Here is a 27,143-nt window from a genome sequence, read left to right on the forward strand (position 1 = left end):
CCGATGACGTCACCCTGCAAATAACCAGGCAAAAGGGAGGGCCATGACTAAGATATCTACTGTTAGGAAACCACAATCCATGGGAGAATTTAAGACACATTTAAAAACAAATCTCTAACATTGTCTGGAATATCAGAAAGTATTTACCTTTTTGATTGAGCTCCAAAGCAATGGCCACTACATCAACTCAGAGCGAAAGATTAGCAAAAATGACATCCTCCGATCAACAAGGTATAATACAAAGCTGGCAAGCCATTGGTCGAAAAAAGGACTAATGTGGGCATGAATCATAACTCGTGACGTCACATTTGGCGAGTGACCTGTAAATACATCCAAATTTGGGCAAATATTGAAGCTGATCTTGCCATTTTGTCATGCACTGCACATGCACTGCATGGGCAAATGTTCTTCTATGCATGGACACAAGACATGACAAAAGTGCCCCAGATTAGAAGGGCCCTCAGGCTGTGGGGTTCGAGGTGGCAAACAAATGAAATGGCTGCCTGGATATTCCAAGTGACACATCAGCAAAGCTAAATAGGATGGCTGATCATTGGCTTCTGTGCTGCTGTGTTTTATTTATTTTTTTTGTACTTTGTAATATTAACACGATATGCTAATGATCACTACTGACCTAAAAGAAACCTTTAACTTTTTCCTTGCTTTGGAATTCCCATATACCCAACATGATTCTACAGTGCATCACTTTACAGAGCAGTTCAACACAGTAGCCCAGAGACTCAATATTTCATACCACAAAAACAACCAAAACAACATTCACATTGTTTAAACCTGATAGTTTTTTGTTTTTTTCTTTGCTACACACAAACCTTTATGCATTTCGGATGCATTTACTACTGCGTTGCTACAAGCCAACAGAATGAGTACTAATAAACCCTGAAATTGAATGATTGCATTTTTCAGCAACAGTCACTGTTTGAGACCTTGTTGTTGATTCACTGTTAACGCATCTGCAATTACTATCCAGGTCAATACTGACACCTGCAAACATAGTGTCAGTCTTATCTTATTGGGTTGCTTTTATGTTTGATTTTATTAAATTTTCCCCACTCTAACAGTGTTTTTGCCTGTCAGTGTCTGTTAGTCATAGACATATCTTGTGCTGCAACCATTCCAATGGAAATCCAGCATAGAGAATAGATAGTGTTTGTTTTGCATTTGGCTGTCTGTGTGTATGTGTCTGTATTGAGTGAATCTCCAAGGCAGAACCAAGAAGTTACTATGTAGTAAACTTTTGGCACTCCAAAAATCGTATGCTGTAACCTATCTTTTATCAATTACACATTAATAACTATGTTCTCTTGCGCTGTAAAAGACGTCAAAATTGTCCATTGATGGATGACTTTCTTCAAAGCAACTGGGCTTGGTTAGGTATAGTAAAGGCCACCCATACACACTGCTTGTAGTTATTAAATAGATTTCAATTATAGCACTGAACATTACTTTACTCAGAGTCACTTTCAGTCGAATCTTAAAACTGTATCAAATGTGTTTGATATCTTTGTACAAGTCCTTTCAGGTTCTCAGTGAAACCACAAGCTGTATTTTAAGACCCTTTTACGATCGTACTTGGAAGTATGACGAAAAAATAACCCTGTTGGAAAAATGACAAACCTGCCTATGGAACCACATTGCCCCATAGTGGTCTGTAGTATTGAATAGTTCAATCCCAAACGGAGTCAGTAAACTGGACATTTATATGAAGAATTGCAACGGTTAACCGATGTACCTTCCATTTCTTTTTGTCCTTCATGGTTAACACAGGAACATAACATTGTTTGGTTTGCTATTCATATGTCATAACTTTACAGATATTCATCTGAATTTTGAGACTTATAATCACTACATATGTCATGTTATGGGTTATTTGATGTCTTTATATCATAAATCTATTTAATATCTTTAATCTACTTATCTTAACAAGTTGTGGTATTTTCAGAATTATTGACACAAATGTTTTATGAGATGGAGGAATGGAGAAAGAGTTTGTTTTATTTCATTAAAAATCTCTAAACGTTAGAATCGCCTTACAAACACGCCCAGGCAGACGTCACAACAGTTTCAGGCATATCATTGGCTGAAAGTGTAGCCTACGTCATGCCCCGCCTCTGCGAGTCAAACCCCGGAACCTGCGATCCAAAATCCAGAAAATTACAGAATAACACAGAGGCTGTGTTCGAAACCGCATACTATATACTTGCAAACTGCATACTACTGCATACTCATCTGTTTGTCTGTTTTATGTGTTGTATGTGTTTTTTATGGAACATTGAGTCCGCAATAAAAGTTTTCATTCATTCATTCATTCATCGATCAGACAGTATGCAGAGCATTTACCCACAATGCATTTCGCTCCTGCCCGAGCCAAAATCAGCCGGTTTGACGCTGATTTCGCTTCAGCTCTAAACTCTGTACACTTTAGCAACATTTGAAACATTTTCAGGCGAGAAAGTAGTCGTTTAGATCCCCAACGTTTTGAAATTCTGACAAAATACCGACTATTTACAATTTTGTTTCCACAAATTCGGCGCTACTAAAGCTAGCTGTAGTGATCAACGCAGTTCCGGTTATTTTCACAAAATGAAATACCCGTTGCCTTTTATCATAGGGAAAGCCATTATGATACAGTTGGTGCTTTTGTTTTGAAAACAGGAAGTTAACTTACTCTCGTTATTGCTAGCTTGAAACTGCCGTTTTGACAGGAAATGACGATCAGCGACGTCACATTACATTGCATGTTGGGTAGTTTGCATATAAGTAGTAACCTCATGATGCATACCCAACATTTCGGTGAATCTAGTATGCAACTGGGAACTTCTTGCATACTAAAACTTGCATACTAACTCAAAAAGTTAGTAGGAGTAGTAGGAGAAGTATGCGGTGTCGAACACAGCCAGAGACCCAGAATAATGGAATAATACAGAAGCTCAAGAAGAAGAAAGAGAATCATGCAGAAGAAGAAGTTTTCAGAATGATGCAGAGAGAATGGATGATGCTGAAGAAGAAAGTTCAGAACAGAGAAGAAGATGGAAAGACTAAGACAGGATATAAAGATGAAGAGGAAAAAGAAGATCCGAACAAAGAAAGAAACAATGAAATAGTAGAAAGATATACGTTTTCTGTGTTTTGTTCGTCTAACGTCATCCATGTCTTTTTACGTCGCACGTTTTTAACCTTCGCTGCTGCACGTTATCACAGTTTCTCCTAGCAAGAAAGCCAGCGTCAAGCTTATCAACTTTTTGTTAATATTTTGTGAACTTAAGTTCCCTTCATCATAGTTGGTCAGCAACCAACCAACTCCCGACTCTTGGACAATTTTGTCATTGTGTACGGTGAAGTCCTCGGTACCAGCCAGTCCCGTCGCCTTGGCAACGAGAAGCCCCGGTGGAAAAGAAACGACCGTCCAGGCAACTGCAAAGTCCTCTAAAGTCATCCATAACCAAAGGAAGGCCCTGAGACGCAGAACCGAGAGAAATCCACTCCGCTGGCTACCACCTGGTGTGTTGCGAGCTGACTAACAACTACAGTGAAGTAAGGTCGGCCCGTTTCTTTCATCTTTCAGATGGTGGCAATGGGTATCTCCAGATTTTCACTGTTAAAATGATCAATGAATCCAAGATGTCAGTCTTTAGCTACAAATAGTAAACAAACCTAAACTATTTGAGTAAATCCGGTACTGTCACGTCCATGGGGTTTTCCCCATGTTTTAGTTTATGTCATGTCTTAGTTTTTAAGTTCATGTTTAGTTCTTAAGTTTTGCCATGTTTTAGTTTTGCCATTGTTTTCCCCACAGTTTCTGTTTCCTCAGTCCCCATGTTCAGGTCATTAGTTCATTCACTTCACCTGTAAGTTCTCATCAGCTGCACTCATTCACTCATAAGTTCCCACAGTATTTAGGCTCCCAGTTTTCTCACAGTCTTTGTGAGATCCTTACATCCTTCACCATGGTCACAGCCAAGCTAAGTACTTTCAAGTTATGCCATGTCATGTTCTTTGTTTTGTTTTGCCTTAGTCATTTTTTGTTTTTTCCACAGTCAAGTTTTGTCATCCGACTCAGCCGTGATTTATGTTGACCTAGTTTGAATAATAAATCAAGTCTTGTTTTTGAAAGTCAGCATCCGTGTCCTTCCACGCCTCGATATGCATATCTCCTGTTTGTTTTAAGGTTCATGTCATTGGTCATATCGTTTTAATAAATAGTTCATATGTATACACATATAATTAACAGGTTGTGTTGTACGCTTTCTTTACGTAATGTCTGTCAAACCAAACGAGAATTCACGAAAGCAGCGAGATATGAGCCTGATTATTAATTGAAATATTAACTTAACATATCAGAGTCGTAAAATTCTGTCTTTTTCCTTCTTTGAAGGTGGTGCCCATACATACGAGGTTAAATAAGGTTTATTTAGATAGTGATAACTTCTTGTAAATCCTTATAATTTTATCAAGTAATGCTACACAAGCCATACGAACCCTTTCCTGTTTTATGACATATTCATAGCACTGTAAACCACAGACATTTCTTTGCCATGTGGATACATTTCATGTTTGGAAAAGCTTGGCTAAAGCTAGATGAAAGTGTTATTGAATTATTTTTGCTTATAACCAGTAAAAAGGGTCAGCAAATAAGTTACCATAGTGATACGTGGGATCACAATGTTGTGTGCGATAATACTCTGAAATTAAACTGATAACTTTGCTCTTACTTTAATGGGGACATATTATAGAAAAACACAACCCTGGCATTTTGTTTTGGGCCTCAAATATCTTACAACGTGTAATTCATTGAGCTTTTCAGATTTGCAGGGGAAAGTTACATCAATTCACAAGGTTACTCTGCCTGTTTTCTTGTTATTTAAGATTATGCTGCATTTGCTGTACCTTGAAAGTGGGAGGTTGAAAGGTTCTTTTGCCCTGTTTTTTTTTCTTCCTTTTTTAAGTGCCTTTTTTCTATTCCTGCTGCGTCTTCATCAAGGCTCCATTCTACCTGCCAGTGATCTCATGTTTCCCATGACAATCAAGGGAAGAAATGGGTTAAATTTGATAGAACATGTCATGTCTGCCATTTTAGCAACGAGAGGAAAACGCACAAGCTTGCTTCTCCTCCTAGCTTGTGCCTCTTCTCCTATTCCTTGCAAGAGTTCCACCAAGCAAATAATCAGGATTGGCTGGTTCCTCCAAATAGTCTATGTAGTCCTTTTTTATTTTATTTTATTATTTATTTTTTTTTTTATGCGGTCTGACTTCACGTTTCTGAGGCTGAGGATGGTGCTCTGCAGGTTCAAAGCAGAAAGCCCCAACCCATAGTGTTCTTGGATGAGTTTGCTTGAAATATGTCTTGTAACAAAAATAAATAATAATAAACTGAAGAAGTTTTTTGTTGAAGTTTTTTAGCAGATGTGAACCTTTCATCAAAACCTTCGCCTTTTATGTTCAGTTTCAACCCACTAATCACCGTGACAACCTTGACTTAACCGTCTTTATGTAGCTTCAAATGTCAAATACTGTACAGTTGGACGTTGTTGAATCCCCGACCGTAATTTTGGAGCCACACGTTTTGCATACTGCAGTTCGCTTCTTGTTAACCACTCGGTCATTTTTGTAAGCAAACAAAATGATCATAGGTTTTTTTCGGAAAGCTCTCGTTTAATTTTTTAGCCTTAAATGACTTTTGAAGGAAATTCAGTAATTTGACATTTTGTGAAACAAAATGCTGAGATGAAATTTCATATCAATTATCATCAGCTTTCTTTACTTTGAGTAGCCAGTTTTGTGCTTGCTTGTTTTTTTTTCTGCTTTTCTTTAAACCCCCCCTCTTTCTTCAGACCTTCCTTACATCTTTTTATCACTATGTTAAAGTGTTATTTAGAACTGTGTTCAGCCTCAAACATCTTGGACAAATCCAGAAGGAGATATAGCTTCAGGTGGAAGCATTAGTCTGATGAAACGCAATCCTGACGTTGCACTGTCACAAGTGTAGAAAATTAAACGTGCACTTGTCGAGCAGATTAGCTGGTGTAATGATAATCTTAGTACAGCAGCCCAACCGGAGCAGTGGCTCACAGAAAATGTTTCCAAAGCACCCGATTTGCAATTCTGGAACTGATCAACTGCATTATTTAATCTCTCTACAGATTTTGAAATATATTTACATTACATACTCTCAAGTCATTCATCAATCTGTCCCGTTTCATGCTTCTTTTTTTTTTTTTTTCAGTCTTGTTGATTATTTGCCAGTTCATTTGTGACAGAGAATGTGAGGACTTTACAGCAAAATATACAAAAAAATTGTATGAATCACTTAAAAAGTTGTTTGACTTTTCTGAACTTTACTCCAGTGTTGTTTGACAAACCTGAACTTTTATATTAGGCTACCTTTACACGTGGCGTTTCGTTTTCACTTTTAGATCTGCATTTAGACGAGCGTTTTAGGGTGAAAATCTGCGTGCATACGGAAACGCAAAAGTGTGTGACGTTTCATATTTATCGATGCAGTAAACACTTGGTCGGCTACCACTCCATTCATGAAGTTATCCCACCACTGAGAAGTCCTCCCAGGTCTCACCCACAGCTGTCTAGGTCGCCTGCTCTCTCTATCAACTTCAAGAATTTCGAGAACGTAGTTCATATTTTTGGTCTGTTCTTTACTACTGTCACTCATAATTGCTGTTATCTGATAAAATGACTCTTGAACGTCAATTACCGCGCCTAAGGCGAGTTGAAAGTCCACAGGGACGGACATGTTGATAGCCTACTGATGTGTTTCCCACGGTTTTCAGGCACCTTATTATGCTTGTCACGTCATTTCTATGTGACGAGAAACGCAGTTTTGCGTTTTCATCCTTTACACGGTGGCGCGACAGTGGAGCGTTTTCAAGAATTCTACTCTGGAGGGCGGTTTCACTTTTTTGCGTTTTCATGCCCCCAAAACGCCGTTTCCATCTAAACGATATACTGCCTCCGCAAAAAGGTTTTGCGTTTTTAACCCGTTTTCGTTCCTGTGTAAAGTGCCCCTTAAAGTGCGGATGCCGATTTAGAGAAAACACATTTATAAAGTTAAACGGCTACAATTGTTGTCGGTCACATAAACAGTTTTTAGAAATATTTGTGCAGCTTGACAAGATTTTTGTATTCTCTTTTTAAATTTTTTTTGGTTCATCTGGTTCATATTTTCAGCATGTTTTGTATGCTTTGCCATGAGGGCAACAGTCTGTAAGCCAGGAAAATTTTAATACTTTAACATTTACATTTTAATACTTACAGTGGCAATTGTAATGCAAGCCATGATAGTCATATATGTGGTACAAAGATGACAGCTGTAGACATAAACCAGGTGTTACATGCACACGCAGTGAATTTTTCATCAATATCTGCAACAATGTAATTTCCCTGCAAGGATCAGTAAATTATTGTTCCATTTTCTGTAAACACTAAAGCAAAACTACAGTGGAGAACAGAGGAGACAACTTAGTGGAATTATTTCTGTGTCAGTACGACCCCAAATCCAACAAAAGAAATGTGAGCCTTTGTATTTTGTAAAAGAAAACAGAATGCAAGGCTTTAGAAATCCCATAAGCCAATATCTTATTCAGAGCAAAGAAGATAGAAAACCTGTTGAAAGAGGAAGTCTTTTCTGTTCAATGAAAAATATGAGCTCATTTTGAGACTTTTTTTTTTTTGAGAATATTCCATCATTTATAATACATATTATTGTCAAAAGATTCTGAGAATCTGGAGCCATCTCTATGCGCAAGGTATTCAGCTAAAAATCAATATAGGATGTCTGTGCTCGTTGGAGACTCAGTCGGCCCTGCGTGAAAAACAGACATGATTATGTCACTGGGCTCAGGGACACTTCCTGAGATCATTGGGCCTCATGCAACAACCGTGCGTACGAACAGATTTGTTCTTAAGTCCTGCGTACAAATGATTTAAGAGAATTTGCGCATTCACCAATTTTTTTTCGTATTTTACGTTTTCTTTCAGGTACGAACAGAATTTACGAGTGATCCAGAGCTGTCGTAGGAGTTTCGTAAAATAGTCCGCTGTTATGCGAATCAACTTTGCTTGACTAATGGATTGTATATTTAATTATTTTGAAGCAAACATAAATAAATATATACATTATACCCCATAATGATGCTGACATTACTCTGTTTGACTTAAATTATGCACTAATTGAAGGTTAATTTGACTCTGTATATAACAAGGGCAATGAGAAGTGTAACCAGCGGCTGACTTGCTACTTTTGGATGCCTTAGTGCGCCAGGCTCTTGGAAGAGACCGTGTCGATATCCTTGCGGAGACAGACGAATGACTGACGGCGCGATTTAGATTGCCAAGGACTGTGCTGCTGCAACTATGCAGCTTGCTACAGCCACAACTCCAGAGAGAAACACGGTGATCAAACCCAATTCCACCACACGTCCAGGTCCTCACCACCCTTGGATTTTTGGCCACGGGAACCTTTCAGAGGGAGATTGGAGTCGTGCGCTCCCCTTGGTCATCAAAACTCTCCTCAGTTTATCACCCATGATACATCAAATTCCCATACACCGCTGTCCAACAAGTACAAATTAAGAGGGACTTTCATGCCATGGCTGGACTGCCAAACATAATCGGCGCAACTGACTGCACACATATGCATCAAAGCACCCGTGCTGTTGTGGAGCTCACTGAGCTGAAGGCCAGGTGGACGTGTCTCGATACAGCTGGGGGGGCAAACTGCTCTATAGTCCAGAGAAGGCATGCCAGATTATTCTGGCATGCTGCGTTTTTCACACTATTGCCATGAACGAGGGTCTCCCACTAGCTGAACCAGCCCAGGCAGACCAGAAGGTGTGGTGCCAGAAGACCTCCCTCATTAACCGCCCCATCAAAGAGCCATCATGATGAGGCAACAACTGATTGCACGGCTTTAGTTGCAGTCATCGAGCGTATTTTTAAGCCATTTTCATATCAAACCATTTCTTCTTTATATTGGTGAAATTACGAACTACAGGTGACACGGAATTAACAACACTCGTAATTGCTTCCCATTTCTTCGCTTTAGCAGGTCCCGTAATTCCACTGCTGACACTGCTAAAAATGACAGATTTTCCTTTTTGGATCTCTGAAAGCAGAACTTCAGTCTCAGAGCCCCTAAAGTTGTTCTTTTTGCACCTTGATGCCATTCTCATGACTCAACACTTCCTGGCACAGGAGAGAAGATGCTTAGCCTTATATGGTATTATTTTGGTCGTGGAGTATGCAAATTTACTATCCTCGTGCACGTGCACTTAAATACGCACGGGTGGCATTCATCATTTACGCAGGTAGTTTACACACTTTTTCCGAAGTTTGTTGAATCTGACGTGGCGTGTTCGTATGAGACCTTTGTATGGAAAAAGTAGAGAAATTTAGAATAAAAATACGAAAATGTTATTGCATGAAGCCCAATGTCTGTAAACCCACACTGCCATCTACAAATCAAATCAAATTTATTTGTGTAGCACATTTCCTGTACAAAAATAATTCAGAGTGCTTTACATGAAATAAAAGCAAATGCAGGTTACAGCTATATCATGTAAAGAATAAGCCATGAATGTGATCCAGAAACGCAGCAGTCTTCTCTGGACCGAAGCTTTTGTAAAAAGGACCGAGGTAACGTGTAAAATTGTTCAGGTAAATGAAGGTTAGAAATTATTTTTATGAATCATGGGTACCGCAGTCCTAGAGAGGAGAGGGACCATCCAGCTTGTTATCAGCCTACATCTGTGATGAATGGGCTACATTAGGGCCTATGGAATTGGCAATTTTCACATCTGGTGAGGCACCATCATAGCTGAAAGGTATATACAGATTTTAGAATGACATATACTCCCATCCAGGTGACGTTTCAGGGAAGACTTCGCGCATTTGAGCAAAACAATGCTAAATCGCACACTGCTTTATAATGAAAGTGTCTGTGCTGAACTGTGGACTATGTTTTCTACATTCTATTGCTAGTAGAATATTCCTTCATGACATTTGCAAATGATTGCATTCTGTTTTAATTAATATTTTACACACCATCCAAACATCTTTGGAATTGGGTTTGAATATTTGCCCTCCATCACGTCATGTATTACGGCATCTTCGTTCATTTGCATGTTATATAGAATGTTTCACAAGAAATATTTTAATACGTGAAGCACTTAAATATCCTGGATTTCTTCCTTGCTTCTTCCAAGAATCTGTTTAAGTGGAGAGTGAACCAGGGTTTGTATCCCCACCCCGCTATGACTGTTGTGCAGTTGGTGAGAGGCTGGTGTAGCTTGTGGTTGTGAAAAAAAAAAGAGAAAAAAAAAAGATGGTTGTTGTGGTGTGAGGAGCAGTGAAGGCTGGCATTAGGGGGGTGACTCTGGGACGCCAGTGATCATTGTCTAGCCTCCTGGAGGTGTCGTAGGCCCAACTAGACAAAACACTGATGAAAGGAGGTTCCCACCCGATGACCCCAATGACATGTTGGCCAGCACTGCTCATTGATCTAGATAGGGAATTATTCACTGAGTCTGGTCCATTTTTTTCTTTAGCACAAGTTTCTTGTGCTTACTTTAAATCACACAAGATCGAGAGCTTTTTCATTTAATTTCACCCTCACTCAGCAACTCAAGTCATATCTACTACTCTTTTTTTCTACTGCTTCTTCAGACCTGTATTTATTTTCTATAATTTTTAACTATCTATTTTATTTCTACCAGTATTGAGTATTTGTGCTGTCTGCGCAAAGGATTGTAATTTGCATCTGCGTACTTGAGAGCTGAAGATTCTACCAAACATTCAATATAATATATATTTTGAATAAGCATAGATCATTTTGGAGTTGCTGCTGGGATTGTCATTCTAGACACAGTCCTTCTTTTGACAAACAGTGTTACAAATCATGCAGTTTTATTTACTTTCAAGTGAAGCAGCTGCCTCACCTAGGCAGCTAAATGCACTGTACTTGTACAGCACTTTTCTTGTCTAGCTAACCACTACATGTCACATTCACTATTTCTTAATCCATATAGTTGTATAGACAATGGACAGTGTTTTTTTTCTACACATTCGCTTCAATACATAGCATGTGGGGAAACCAGAAGTCAAACTACTGTCCTTGAAAGTGGCAGGTTACTGCTCTTCCTCCTGAGCTACAACCGCTCTAGCTTCATCTTCAACTGTGCCATTATATCACCTAAACAGAAACTTTCTGATCATACTGCACACTGGTTTTCTTATCTTTTGGTGGACTTAAGTAGCAAACGAAATTACATCCTCTACCCTTCAAAATATCGTTTTAAAAACTGTGTTGAAGCTTTAACCAGCATGAAAATGTTTGATTTTTTTTTTTTAAAACTTCAATTAGGTTTCATCGCTTTGGGCAGGCATATGTACCCTTGAACTTAAATTGTATATAGTAATTATGGGTGAGTATACTTTGCTGATGAATCAAGGATGGCATCTGTTCATTTAAACACGGTAGGTAACAATCAGCTGTGAACATTGCATGCAGCTGTGAGGCTGTGAATAGTCAGGAAAAAAAGAGAAGGGAAAGCAGCTGCACTCTGGCCTTTTGTTTCATTAAAACAGATCAAAGAGTGGAGTCTACAGCTGTATTCTCTGATCTGAAGTCTGATTTACTTGGTTGACTTCAGACACAAAATTGATTATATTTAGTAAAATGACTTGATAAGAAATAATAAAGCACCTGAGCTACAATGATCAACACAATCTACATTGTGTTCCATTCCATCACACTCAATGACCCCTGTCCTGGTGCCATTCCTTAGTACATGTGGCTAAGGTATTATTGGCAACGCACTGGCTGTTGATATCCATCAAAACATTAATATGCATACTAATACTCATTAGAACAGTTGCTAAGTTACCAACTTGAACAAATGAGTTTCACCTTAACTCAGTGGCAGCTTTCATCTTTAATGACCAGAAATAATGCTGGTTATTGTCTGAATGTAATTATTGAACGATCCCTGAGATATGTAGCAGCAATTTTACTGACCTAAACGTCTTAGAGTTGACAGTGTCTCCCAGTGTAAGCAACATCTCACTTCCCATGTCCCACTATTTCAAACCCAAAGACATCTGCAAGAGCTGTGACTTTTGTAAAATATAGACTGAGTTTGCAAATTAATAACGCTGATATTTTGTAAGGATAGTGAGCTATTCAAAATATGTTTTATAAAATTTGTTTTAAAGCAGGTAGATGTAACAGTAATCAGTGACCCTTAACAGGATGTAATGCATATGGTAATTGTGTGTTAATTTGTTTTGAAAGCATGTATCATATTTGTTAAGGCATAAATGTATCATTTATTTTATGTCTTTATGTCATTTGGAAGGACAAATTTAATTATTCTTGAACAAAATAGTCAATTTCTATAGTTATCTAAATGCTATCTGTATGAGGTGATCAAATGGAATGTACAACTGCACATTAACTTGAGACAAATAAATGGTAAATGGACTGTACTTGTATAGCGCTTTTCTAGTCTAACTGACCACTCAAAGCGCTAAATCTGTATGAGTTGTTGAATCAACCCACCTACTCCAGCTTATTTGTATGAGATGGGCCTGTTTTTTTACTTAATCATTCAAATGAAAGATTAAATGCATTCAGTTTTTATCTCAGCCAACACTTCTCAATTATTATTGTGTAAGTGTAAGTGACTGTATAGTGTATGATACAGTCTTTATGATATGGTGGTCAGAGGTGGCAGAAGCACAGAGCTCCCCCCTGTATAGGGTTATACTGTAAGCCAGTATCTGCTGACTTAGTCCTATCGGTACCAAGCAGTGCTATGTAGAGGCAGTCAGCTTAGATTTTATTTACTTATTTATTTTATTCTGGGGATGAATCTAAAAAGCTTTGCTGCAAATGTTAAATTGCCAAAACACACATACATGTGTATGCACAGGCACGTACAAATATGCTCAAAGGAATTGAATACAAACAGGCAGATGGAAGGGCTAATATATCCATGTTCCTCTCTTCTTTCCACCACTTTTAAGAAACCTGAAGCTGGGAAGTGTTAATCACAGCAACATATGTGGGTTCCACTGTAGCAGTCTGACTTCAATTTTATGGTCTGCTGTGCTGCTGGTGGATGAATTTATTGCAGAATTGTCACAGAGTCCCATTTGTTATTTTGCAGACAGAGCTGCCATACCATTTTTCCAATAATATTGCAATAAAGATTGCTCATGTTTAAGTGATACTTGTCTTATATTATGCATGGCTATTGTTACTAAGAAGGCTGCACACACACTGCTTAGTTCTTATATCCCCCAACTAGATCAAAATTATTGAAGACTCAATCAGAGGGCAACAGGACCTAAGTCTTGTTCAAAGCAATCCTCGTGCTAGTCTGACCCAAAGTTTCAAAACCAGCATCATGTGGCCTCAGCACCTTAAGAATGATGAGATTGTCATTTCTATGCTCATGTAATGAACTGTAAAGAAAACTCATCCAGATCCTCATCATACTCATCCTCTTCCCAGATCACAGATCATGTTCACCAAAAAGTTTCTGTAAGAACTTGAAATACCTGGGTTTTTTTTCCTTTTTTTCACACTTCCTGTGTGTGTGTCAGCGGCAACTTTTCCTTGGAATTTGCTTTGGACCCTTGTAAGACGTTACGGTGGCAAAGATTAAAATCTGCCTCACAATCTTATATGGTAAAAATGACTTTTATGTAACAAAGGGCAGACAAACCCTTTGATAGAAGCTACAATGACATTAAAAGTAGTGTGATGAATTTGAGGTTTCCTCCGTGCGGTTTGTGCAGGACATGAGTCACCACACATAGAAGGGACATTTTGAAGTAAGAATAAATTCAAAATGTTTTCAAGAGTCTAATAATTATTTCTGAGGTGAATGACCAGAAGTGTTGCAGCAGAGAACTGTTTGTAACTAACTGGGAAGAAGTTTTTTTTTTTATTATCTACACAATGACATTAAAGAGGCAACAGGGGCTGGTTCAGTCAAGAAGCCCATGCATAAGTGGACAGTGGCCTCTGAACAAGGCAGGTATAAGCCGGCACTTGGTCATGTATGTCAAACATCCTCACCTACTCCTATCTGTTTGATGCCTTTTTAAAAAATCATTTTCACCATAACAAACAACAACTGCAACTTGGAGGCTACTGTTTTAGCAGCTTTTTTTGTCTTTTTTTATATGTAACACACTGCCTGTACTGTCAGAAATAATATATTGTGTTTTTTTTCGTTTGCTGGTTTTTCTTTAGCAGATTCAGCACGTTCACTCGGCGGGGGAGAGATCACACTGACCGGCTTTTCAGCACAGCTGTAGAATCCATAATGTCCCACTCTTTGTGGAGTTTCTTCCTATTTTTCATCTCTGCCTCTTCCCCTCCTCTTCCCCCAACCACAAAGTTCTCACTACCCATATCCTGGAACTACACACAAGCTTCTATTGTGAGTGCATCCCAGTGGTGTAATAATAAGCAAAACTGCTTTGTTTGTCTTTTTGATCTATGAGGTCACCTGATTTCCTTTGGTGGTTAGTGTTAATACTACTGCTCTCCTCTGAGCTGGAGAGTTATGTCCTCTTGAGCAGGTGTATGTACATGTGCATGTACGTCTCACTACGTTCATCATGATGTAGACATTTGACATCTTGCTTCATGCGTTTGTCCATAAATGCTTTATGAGTAGGGAAGAAAGGGCTGTCAGACACATAAGTCCACCTACACCCAGGCTGGAGAGCTCAGTTCAAAACCCATCAACCCATAATAGCCAATATATTCAGCACATCTTCAAATTCACGAGAGAATAATCTGATTCCAGATTAGGTGCCAGTGGGAACCTGGAAGTGACAGATTCTAGGTTGATTTCATCTTCCAATATCTCGCTTTGCTGACCTCTTTGTGAAGAGTGCGGTCATGGTGTAGTGTGACATCTTCTGTGAGGTCACAATCATTCATACGTCTGAACTTCAACATCACTTCACATTTACAGAACAGATGTTTTCTCTGCAGAACAGAAGAAGTCACCCTAAATAAGTCCAGCCCCCATCTGTGCATACTCAGACTCCACACTGTACTGACTGTGGCTGTCCGAGTAAGTGCCCACGTGCAGAGCCAAAAGCAGAATCCTGCTGTGGCAACTTAAAGTAATACAATGTAACTTCTCAAAAAGCCCATTATGGAGCTCCCCCTACAGGCTGTTCCAAGAGCAATTCTAGTCCGGTCTCTTGCTTTGTCGGCCTCTCTCTTTCTCTTCCTTGCTTCATCAGTCAATGTCTTCTTCTGTTTATTCGGTGCCTCTGCCATGATGATCGTACTGACAATGTGGCACTAGCTTAGCTTTATACCTGGGAGCGTGAGAGGGGTCTATTTGTTTTTGCGGTAGGTGTGTTGCGGAAGCTATTTCACAACTTGTAACTATTCACTGTTACACTTTTATGTATTGAAGATATGGATAAATGAGCCTATTAAACATTTTCTGGTGAAACTTATTAGTTACACGTGTTCAGACAAACTAAAATCAAAATAATCATTATGTATAAGTGCAACCTTGTTGCTGTGCAGTTATACTGTTTAAACAGGGAGTTTGAGTGTGAAGTGAGGGTTACTGTACTCAAAATTTAGACTTGTGTTGAAAGAGACGAGCAGAAATTAGAGGTTGAAGGAGAACTGGGAGATTAAAATGTGTGAGAAAATATATTCTTACTGTTCTGTCTTCCCTGAAAACTAAATCATAAGATAAAGAGGTTTTTTTTTTTTCTACTTCTGAATCATATGAGCATCAGTGGGACATTTTTATCAACCATCATCCAGTTTAGAGCTTCAAACCAAGGACACCTTCTTGCTTACATGTCTTGATAAGGGAAGGGAATAAAACTCATCAATTAACCTTGAGAGATCAAATTAGTCGCGTTACTCACCAGATTTGCGCTGGGTGTTGTGTTCCCAGGGCATACAGGACACCAGAGCAATGTGGTCTCACAGACACAGATCAGTTCATCAGCCGTTTGACTTCCCCTCAGGTTGACAGCCAGCCCATGCTGAAGCACAGCAAAAATAAGACAGACAAGATCCACTTTGTATCCATGCTTTGAACATCTACATATGGTTTTGTAAACAAGTCATTATATTATGATTCTTTTGTATTGTCAGATAATTTCTTTTGAAGGTAACCAAGCCTTTCACATAAACAACTTTCAATCAAATCAAAAAAGCAACTGAAACTTGAAGCTTGAGCAAAAGCAATTACAATAAGGTGTATCTGACCGAAGAGCGATCCCAAAAGTCTCCTGGGTTTTTTCTTCCAGGTCATGTGACCTGTGGCGTTCAGCCTTCCTGCAGAACTGGATGACTGGATGTCTGGCCAAATATATCTAAAAATAGATCACGCTATTAGAATGTGACAGCATGGCAAACGGGAACTGAAACAGGATCCGTGTATAATTGGTACTGGATGAATCATGAGGATCTAACTTATCGAAACAATGGAATAAAATACATCATACTATTGGTATGCATCACAGTAGCAGGTATATGTGTCATATTGAAAATGATAATATAAATTCATTTAATTTCATTTTTAATTTGAAAAACTGGAAGAAAAATATATTCTGATAATAGTTAAGCTCAACCTCTTATCTGGAATCAGCAAAGAGCTGTTAAAGCCAAAGTGAATCTCAAATGATCGTTTTGACAAACAACTTAAAGTTCTTTGAGCTTTTTGCAAAGAGCTAAGGAATTATTTCAGCCCTGTGTCTTTTGCAATCCCACTTTGGTCAAAGGTACAAAGCAGATTAGGCTAAATTAGTCAGTTTAATTGTAAATTGACTCTATTCAGTCTCAGTGCGGAAGCTCTGGCCAAAGTTGCCAACACAGATGAGTCAAACCAGAAATTGCGCTTTGACTGTTATAGCTCAAAATCTTTAATGTACAACAATATTACAAGTTCTTGTTGTTTTTATTTGTGTTTTAAAGCATAAATGTGGTGAAACAATAATACATTAACTTTTTATTCCTCTGAATTACTGCTTTTCACTGTAGGAACGCATCTAAAGAAATAAATGCTGGGGGTTCCTGATCAATCAGAAATTCAGCACTGCAAGTCCACGGCAAAGTTTCTTGTTAATCTTTTAAAAATTTTAAAAATTTGGTAAAAATTTTGAAAATGACTTCCTCCCTACCAGAGCCATTTTGGGGGCAATTAAAGGATAAGACCTTTTTTTGACATTGGGCCCTTGATTTCACATTATAACATGATGTTCTACTCACCCCTGCTTGTTGTTGAACATTTGGAGCTGTTCCGAAGATATTCGCGAGGCGTCTGGCTGCTCTCTTGAGATATTCGGCCATGAAACGGTTTCCTATGGGCAAGCTTATACAGGCACAAACTATGCTGTTTATAATTTATTAATTACTCTACACTAGCACTGATAACGTGGAGGTGCGTCGCTTACTTAAAAAAATCCGGGTTACTGTAATTTTGAATTTTAGCCAAATGAATAAATAGGCAGCAGGTCTGTGGGCTGTCTGTGGCAGTAGCACGACGAGGACGTCAGTAACACCCACTTTACGACAAAAAAATCAAAATTACAATAACCCGGATTTTTTTAAGTAAGCGACGCACCTCCACGTTATCAGTGCTAGTGTACAGTAATTAATAAATTATAAACAGCATAGTTTGTGCCTGTATAAGCTTGCCCATAGGAAACCGTTTCATGGCCGAATATCTCAAGAGAGCAGCCAGACGCCTCTCGAATATCTTCGGAACAGCTCCAAATGTTCAACAACAAGCAGGGGTGAGTAGAACATCATGTTATAATGTGAAATCAAGGGCCCAATGTCAAAAAACCGGTCTTATCCTTTAATGTTCCGCCTGGAACTCTACTTTGTCTTTGGCTCCTGCAGTGGAAATGGAATGAGATGAGGGAAAAGACCGTTGTGCATGGATTGGGTGCCAGTGCATATGAGAAGCGTTAGAGTTAGGTCATTTTTATGGCCAATTGATTCTTATTTGTATTACAGTTGCTTGTTGTATTTTGCTGCCTTTAAACGTCACTACGCCAAGTCAATAAAAAGTGTGCTGAACAATCCTCAGGTTTACAACTATGAACTTTATAATCCACTTTCATATATGAACGGCAGAGATTTTCAGGAGAATGTGTGGACAATCTGATCCAAGCTTGTTCCACAACTACTGTTCTTACATTTAGTATTAGAGTAGTAACTAAACTAAACTGCAGAATTGTCATGTTCCACCAGTATTAGTTGAGTTAAGGCATAATGTGAAAAACAGCCAGCAAACTAAGAGTACAAATCAAGTTGAGTTTAAGACTTTGCAAGATATTCTGATTACAACAGTTAAACATCAAAATGCATTTGTTGAACACAACCTTTTTAGCATGAAGTGCGAAGGACACATGTCATATGGATTTGTGCACTTAACTAATTAGCCTGTGGAAATTTGGGGCTGAGGCTTAATTAACTTCTTAAAAAGGGTTAATTGAGACTTGAGAAAGTGTAGAAATGTATTGAATGTCTTTATGTTGATCTCATCCAGTACATCGACTTACTTTTCTACACACGTTCAGCCGAGATGAGTTTAGATCAAATGAATTTTGGCGGCTGAGCTCACTGGATCTGTTAGAGAAAGGAAAGAAAGAAAATACTGTGTTAAAAATGCTCTAAGGGCATAGCTTAATATTAAAAAAAACTCAACATGCACCTGATGTTTCAGAAAACATCTACACAGTCTCTCTGTGTGAACTTAAAACGCTATATCTAAGCTTTTTAATGAGTCAGCTGGCGAAATATGGTGATGTTTCTTACATTAAGCAGCTGAGATGTACACAGACAGCACTCCAGGTGAGGACAGGCAAGGAATCCCTGCAAACGACATAAGCCTTCTTATTTAGAATAAAGGGTGACTTGAGTTTTGCACAGTAGCAGCCTCCCACACCAACATCTGTTCATATCCCTGTAAGTAGTTTCATTCATTCCCAACCACAAACCAAATTTATGCGCACTCATGCATGCTCACTTCTTCTCTTCAGAAGGAGATTACTGCCCTCTGCTGGTGCTTCATGTGACCAGCACCATTCAGGAATGAGACTCTTATTGAACAATGTGGGTGCAACAACAGAACAGCCTCCATAAGAATAATGGCAAAAGAATACTTCTCTTACCGTTAGATTTTTCATTAATGATAACTGAATATTCAAATCTGAAACTTGGCAATATTAAAGTTGAATAATTAAGTTTATGAATTAACCTACCTGATTTAATAATGTAAAGTATATTGATATCTGTTTAAGTAATTCAAGCAAAGAATCCAAAAATATTTTTGTTTGTCAGTTGTTTTACTTTACTGTCTTTGTATGAGTAGAGTTTTTTTCTGAGCAAATTTTTGTCCTGAAATTGTAAAAAAAAAAAACGAGCTATTATGAATTTTCACCTGCAGGACTGGTGTTGGCATTATTCAGGAAATGTCAAAACTGTTCCCAATAACACTGCTGTACACTCTGATAAATCCACTCAAAATCCCATCTAAGTAAAGAAAGTTTGAAAAGAAGCAAAGTGGAATGAATGCTTTGCTAGATGATTCAAGAATGAGCAACAATAATTACATCCTTCAGGAGACTATTAGGGACTTCCTAGGATGAAATACTGGGGAAATTTATGAAAGCAGCTTTAGAATTTTAATTATTTTAAAATGTTACATTTTATTAATATCATACACATGAAAGGAGAAAGAAGAAAAAGAGGGAACTAGACAGAGTGCATAACCTCATCTAATGTACAATTAACGACACACATGCCACTAATCTCATCCTCAGAAGCGGGCTGGCAATCTGATATCCCCTCAGCTCTGTATTGATGGGTGGGTGAGGGGTGCAGAGGTCCCCAGAGGTGAGACTCTATTAGCACACAGCATGAAAGTCAATGAAAAGGACCCCAGTGTGATCCAGTCTCCTGACAGTATTAATGTTTAATGGTATCTAAAAAGGCTAATACCCCCACCCCTCGCTTTTGCTCTTATCCCCTCATTAAATATCCTCCCAATGTCATCACTTCCTCATATTAGGGCACTAACCCCATTCACTGAAGAACTCACCCCTCACTGATGGTAAATTCATCTCGCTCTGTTTCTCTCTCTTACACACACGCACACACACGTGCACACACAACGTTAATGTAGCTTTTAACGTAGAGGACTGGGGGGGGGGGGGTGTCGGTGAACTGATTACCTGGTGAGCCCAAAGGTAACACTTTATTATTTGTAACCGGTGTATACAAACCGAGCATCACCGCTCAGTGGCAGCAACAAACGTACATCTGTTCATAGTATGAAGAAGGACTTCATCCTTTTATAGCTGTGGTCTGTTTCTGCTCGGGGGGGGGGGGGGGGTGGTATCAGTGAGCATCAAATGCAAGAGAGGCTTATAGTGTGCAGAGGTTGTCAATTTTCAATCGCTACAGAACTCCAAACTTCATGTGGCCTTCAGATTAGCTCAAGAATAGTGCGTAGAGAGCTTCATGGAATGGGTTTCCATGGCCAAACAGCTGCATCCAAGCCATACATCACCAAGTGCAATGCAAAGCGTCAGATGCAGCGGTGTAAAGCACGCCACCACTGGACTCTAGAGACGCGTTCTCTAGAGTGACGAATCACGCTTCTCCATCTGGCAATCTGATGGATCAGTCTGGGTTTGGTACATGAACGTTTTTTGTCTGACTGCATTGTACCAAGTGTAAAGTTTGGTGGAGGAGGGATCATGGTGTGGGGTTGTTTTTCAGGAGCTGGGCTTCGCCCCTTAGTTCCAGTGAAAGGAACTCTGAATGCTTCAGCATACCAAAAGATTTTGGACAATTTCATGCTCTGTGCACCAGTGCACAAAGCAAGGTCCATAAGGACATGATAGAACACCTTTGGGATGAACTAGAGCGGAGACTGTGAGCTAGGCCTCCTGTCCAACATCACTGTCTGACCTCACAAACATTTATGTTCTTCTGCAAGACTGGTCAAAAATTCCCATAAACACACTCCTAAACCTTGTGGAAAGCTTGCCCAGAAGAGTTGAAGCTGCTATAGCTGTTAAAATGTGGGCCGACGTCATATTAAAGCTGCAGTCTGCAAGATTTGTTGTTGTCATACGTAAAGTCCTACTTTTTGGCATTTTAAGAGTTTACATGATCTATCAGAACGCTTGAAGTTGAAAACGGTGACCTCCGTAGTCGCAAAATGCAAGAAATGCTTATTTTTTAACCGAAAAATAAAAAGTTATTCAACTTCCTGTCCCGCCCCTTCAAAACACATGAGAACTCGTGCACGTAGACGTGCACGCCAGATGCGCCTACACGACTCCTCATTCATCAACTCACCTGTCATTTGCGATCATGGAAGACACAGTAAGTAGACTAGCCCGTAATGAAGTTCAATAGTCCAGATAAATAAGCGTGGGGACGAGCCTACCTTGTATCGCGCGTGCACAATCGGTGATTGACAGGCAGCAGAGCCCAGCTCGTAACCTGATTGGTTATCTTTTACCGGTCCGGTGTGCAATTTTGTAAACAAACCTGCTGGCTTTGGAGGGACCAAGCGGGACATATAGGGGACCTAGAGAACTCATTTTTTTTTGTATTGGAGTATTTAATGTACTACTTTCAGAATCCCCGGACAGTTCCAGGCATTATGCTTGAAAAAGAGTTGCAGACTGCAGCTTTAAACCCTATGGATTAAGAATGGGATGTCACTTGAATTCATATGCGTCAATGCGTGTAAAGGCCGATGAGCGAATACCTTCGGCAATATGGTGTATATATACACAACAATATAAATATACATCCATCCATCCATTATCTATACCGCTGAATCCGTTAGTCGGATCGCTGGGGGGGGTTGGGGCTGGAGCCTATCCCAGCAGTCAATGGGCGAGAGGCGGGGAACACCCTGGACAGGCCGCCAGTCCATCGCAGGGCCACATAGAGACAATAAATGTACATATATATGGTAATTGGAAGCCTAATGGCAAACTATAATAATTCATGCCTGGTTACTGTTGTGCCTCTAGCAATGTTCTACCTGTGGCTTTTTCACCCTTATCAGACTAGTGTTCAGCAAAGTATATGCTATATTCTACATGTTTTTTTATGAATTTTTATGTTGTAGAATTGTGAAATCATTTTATCAATGGAGAAATTGAGCAGCCTTGCTTTGTTGTCTACAGTAGTAGATCAACCCTCATCTTACTTTGAAGCTCCCAGCTCCCTGAAGTGACGTCGACGCAGCTTTAGCTGCAGAGAAGCTATCAGGCTTGTGTTGATAATAATAAACTCCTGGACTATTTTCAAACTTCCAAATGCATCGTTTGGTGAGTACAGACCATATTTGTACTACTATAGAAGTTTGGTGTCATGGCATGTGATTTTAGTGTGGTAATTTTGGAGATACTGCCAGGATCCATTAACCCTTGTACAAAGCTATTCGGGATAACTCAGTAACTCAGCTGATGTTCAGCCAATATCGAAAAAACTGCGGGTGGGCTACTTGGCTGGATATCACGGTTCAAATGACCCCATGTTGAATCTACTCCGGAGTATCACTTTAAATAGTCAAATAAATGACAAATTAAACTGACTTTCTGTGTGCATTCCCATGAAACCAATCAATCAATCAATAAATAGCTAAAAGCAAATTCACGAGAGAATAATCTGATTCCAGATTAGGTGCCAGTGGGAACCTGGAAGTGACAGATTCTAGGTTGATTTCATCTTCCAATATCTCGCTTTGCTGACCTCTTTGTGAAGAGTGCTGTCATGGTGTAGTGTGACATCTTCTGTGAGGTCACAAACATTCATACGTTTGAACTTCAACATCACTTCACATTTACAGAACAGATGTTTTCTCTGCAGAACAGAAGAAGCCACCCTAAATAAGTCCAGCCCCCATCTGTGGATACTCAGACTCCACACTGTACTGACTGTGGCTGTCCGAGTAAGTGCCCACGTGCAGAGCCAAAAGCAGAATCCTGCTGTTACTACTTAACAAAACAAATGGCGCTTTTCCACTAGCTCGGCACGGCTCGGCACGGTTATGTTTCCATTACAAACGAGTATACTTCGTGCCTCCTCGACGTGGGCGGGGTCGTCGTAACACGGCTGCGCGTGTTGCTGCTAATCCTGTGGCATTTGTCGCACAGAAGGCAAGAGAAGAGAGCCAGAGAAGACTCCTGGCCGCCAGACAAAACAGGATTGAAAAGTACCGGAGAGTTTTGTTACGAGCTTCAAAAAGACGACGTTTGGAGGTAAGCTAACGGTTGCTAACGCTAGCTTTTATTATCCGCGTTATGACGCTTCCAGTGACGACACTCATCGCCCAATCAGTGGAAGGCAGTCGGCTGACGTCACGTTTTAGTAACGCTTCGGCCCGCTTGGGACCAGGGCTGAGGTGGTATGGAAAATCGTCCCGGTTGCAGGTACGGCGTGCTAGTGGAAACACGCAATAGCGCGCCGAGCAGAGCCAAAGCGAGCTAGTGGAAAAGCGCCATTAGTCACCCTGCCAGAACAGTCTGAGTGAATCACGAGCTGTTTTCACACTGAGATCCGCTACCATCGCGGGTCCAAATTGCCACTTCGTCCCGCGTCGAGCAATGTGAAAGCTTGGCGTATTAGGTGATCCGTGCCATCTGAAGCCGAGTTCCAGGGGCGTTGCCTAGTGGCAGAGCGTCACACGAAACACGTAAAATGCTGGGCGTGTACAATGACATAGGCACAAGCCATGCGTCGGTGGTAGGGTTAAATCAAATTTTTCAAACCAACGATGGCGGAACACCTTGAGGACTTGTTTTTGTTGCTGGCTGTTTGTTCGGTCACGCAAGTGTATATGCAGTTCATGGAGATGTTATTTTACGGGGTGTGGATGGTTACAACGTGGGATGCCGCCAAAGAACATATGCGGAGAATACAAGAGCACTATAATGTCCAAGTTGAGGAAATCCATTGACAATTTGAAGCAGAAGAACGCGAACAGCGTCGACGCAATCGACGAAGACGTTTAGCTGTCATGGCTCGTGGACCTCCTTGTCTACCCAGTTGGCCATCTTGCAAAATGTCTCAAACTTGCAGAGTAGAACTTGAAGTAAAATTTGTCCTCACCTGTCGCTGTTGTTCTGATCAGCTGTCCATCCTGTCTTTTAAACTCCTCACGCCACGCCCACGTCCATCCCGCGTCAATTGCTTTCACATCAAATTCGGCTCGGCAAAAAGACTAGGGTCCGACGCGGGTCGAATGGCGAATCGAGTTGACACCCCAGCCCGGATCGTCAGTGTGGAAGGAACAGCGGACACACTAAATTTGCGAATTAAACGTGGGTTCTTCCTCAGTGTGAAAGGGGCTACTGACTCACAGTCAATAAGTCCCTGATTTAATAGCAAAAATACTGAGATAAGTCAATGCCCTATAAAGAACGTGATCTAGAAGAAGAGCATATTTCAAAAGTTGCTCCAAATATGCATAATTTGGCCCAAGAACAGTCTGTTTGATGCAAAAAAAAAGTCTCCAAAAACACCAGAATTTTATCATAATCTACAGATGATTCTTGCAACACAGAGTGTGTCAATCTAAATCCCATCAAAATGTCAGGAGATTTAATGCAAGCAGTGCATGAAAGGAAACCCCAAGGTGTTTTGCAACCCAAGAGATTGTACATATACCCAAAAAAAAAAAAAATTCTTAATCAACAAAGACTAACATGGAATCAAATGCCTTTCTTTCAGCCTTAAAGAATTCCGTAACAGTTCAAAATACCTGGGTTGGGTCAACATAATATTGTTGTATTTTGTTAACTTATGTTACTTGTGTCAGTCATGTTGAATGAAAAAAATAAAGACATCGAACTGAAACAACAGTTTAAAACCTACCTGACTAAACCTGAAAAACCTGAAACTGGTTCATTCAATGATTAATGTAAAATTTGTTCAACCAACCTAATTATTTTGAGACCCAGGCCTAGTAAATAAGTTGAATCAACCCTAAGAGATTGTGTTAACCCAGCCCAGTTAATATCAAATTGAAAGGGGTTGAACAGTAATGCTGAAAGAAAGCCATATGTTTGGAAATTTGTTAATTGTTAATGTTTATCCAACAAGATGTTATATCAAGTGCTTTATTTATGTACAACCAACAAGAACAAATCTTTTAATGATCCTTAAGCTAATATCTTTATGTTATGCAGCTATGACTCTTTTATGTCAATAAGGTAAGGCAACTTTGTAGATTTATCTGTGAACTTAAATAGGCTGCACGATGGTGTGGCAGTTAGCACCGTCACCTCTCAGCAAGAGGGTTCCAAGTTCAACTCCCGGCTGGGGCCTTTCTGTGTGGAGTTTGCATGTTCTCCCCGTGTATGCGTGGGTTCTCTCCGTCTTCACTTTGGCTTTCTCCCACCATCCAAAATCATGCATGTTAGGTTGATTGGTGACTCTAAAATTGTCCCCAGGTGTGAGCGTGTGTGTGTGGTTGTTTGTCTTGTTTGTCTCTGTGTGGCCCTGTAATGGACTGGCGACCTGTCCAGGGTGTACCCCGCCACTCGCCCAATTACCGCTGGGATAGGCTCCAGCCCCCCCGCGACCCGACTGACGGATTAAGCGGGTATACAAAATGGATGGATGGACTGACATGAACATTAGATTATTTTTTTTTTTATGAATTATGGCTAAACTATGCCCACATCTTCATGTGTAGTCAATTGTTAAAGAAGTCTGATTATGTTTATCTGGCTACCCGTGTTTACATTATTTTGTGATGAATGCGGTCATTAGGAATTATTTAAATAATGTAGGTAAAAGTGGTCTGAATTGTGTAAAGTGTGCATGCCTGTTTAGTTGCAGCTTAGTAAAAGTTGGCAATAATTTTATAAAGGTAAATATGGATGTTGGGACCTACAATAAGAATTGAACTGAAAAGAACTGAAAAACAGAAAATATTGCATTTGTTCATTGTTGGATCTTGTATTTTCTTCAAAGTGAGGTATTAAATTCTTGTTTAAAATTATGTAAACTCACTATACCGCTCCATAACATAACAGGACATTTAAAAATACAGATGCACTCCCTTACATACATGCAAACAAAGCAAAACAACCTTAAATGCACTACTGAGCATGCATGCACACACCAGTACATTCTCAAGGACACACACCAACACACAGTGCAAGCAAGCAAAACATCTGAGGAAATGCTTATGCTTACAAACGCACTCAGGAGAGGCTGCACAGCACTTAAGTGGTCACTTTCACACACAAAGGCCAACAACAGCGGCTTAGCTGGCCCCATCACGCTTTTTAGTAAATGCTGCCTCACTGAAATTGCTCGTTTAGTTAACCCTGTCTGCTGCTGAGAGGAATACACAGAAGTTCCATCAGTCAAGTCCGAGTTGCGGCCAATGCTTTGCTTTGAAGCCCATATCCGCTAATGTTGGGGCTTGCTTTATGTGTGATACTGTTTGTAGTTGAATTTTTAAGTGAATGCAGGTTCAGCAGTCCTCCTGGGTTTGATCTCAAATTTTCCATTTCTTACATATCTACAACAACTTCTATAACTTTATTTGATCCAATTTATGATTACATGCATAATTATAGAATACTCTGTGACTTACATAGCTAGCTGTGGGAGCTCATTTAAAGCCAGCTGTGTGTTTTGAACAAAACCACGTCTCATGGTCATTTATAGTTCAGTTCAATTCAGTTCTGTATTTACATATAGTGCCAGTTTAAAACAAAAGTCATCTCAACCCTTCTACAAGAATGAAACAGTCAAATTTAATTGAATCATATATCCTTTCGATACAATTCATTATTATTTTATTTATAGAATGACGCAAAAAAAAACTACATTACCAAGGTAATCAGATTGCATCAAATCTTAAATTAAATTGAATCCCTTGTATTAAGCTTTCACAGTGACAGCAGAGAGAAAAACAAGAAGAGACTTCATGCAGAACCAGACTCAAGAATAGCAGCCATCTGCTTAGTCTGCACTGAAAACTGAGATTCTTGTCTGACAACGGGTTGGCGTACATATTCCATTGTTGAAATGTAAACATCACAGTACCTCA

General features: G+C 39.7%; 1 protein-coding gene across 8 annotated transcripts in view; it reads right to left on the reverse strand.

The window, feature by feature from the left end:
* Positions 1-27,143, reverse strand: part of LOC142396380 (poly(rC)-binding protein 3) — a 98,112-nt gene that overhangs the window by 40,142 nt on the left and 30,827 nt on the right. For 5 of the 8 annotated variants that reach the window (XM_075479042.1, XM_075479040.1, XM_075479041.1 and 2 more), the window contains exons 2-5: positions 18,860-18,916; positions 18,604-18,670; positions 16,284-16,407; positions 15,955-16,074 (exon numbers count right to left, since the gene is read on the reverse strand). The gene's annotated coding sequence lies outside the window, so the exon portion shown is untranslated. The remainder of the gene's footprint in view (positions 1-15,954; positions 16,075-16,283; positions 16,408-18,603; positions 18,671-18,859; positions 18,917-27,143) is intronic. The other 3 variants (XM_075479037.1, XM_075479039.1, XM_075479038.1) reach the window with 3 other exon arrangements.

The sequence above is a fragment of the Odontesthes bonariensis genome, chromosome 12, assembly GCF_027942865.1.
Source record: "Odontesthes bonariensis isolate fOdoBon6 chromosome 12, fOdoBon6.hap1, whole genome shotgun sequence".
In the NCBI taxonomy this organism is placed as follows: Eukaryota; Metazoa; Chordata; class Actinopteri; order Atheriniformes; family Atherinopsidae; genus Odontesthes; species Odontesthes bonariensis.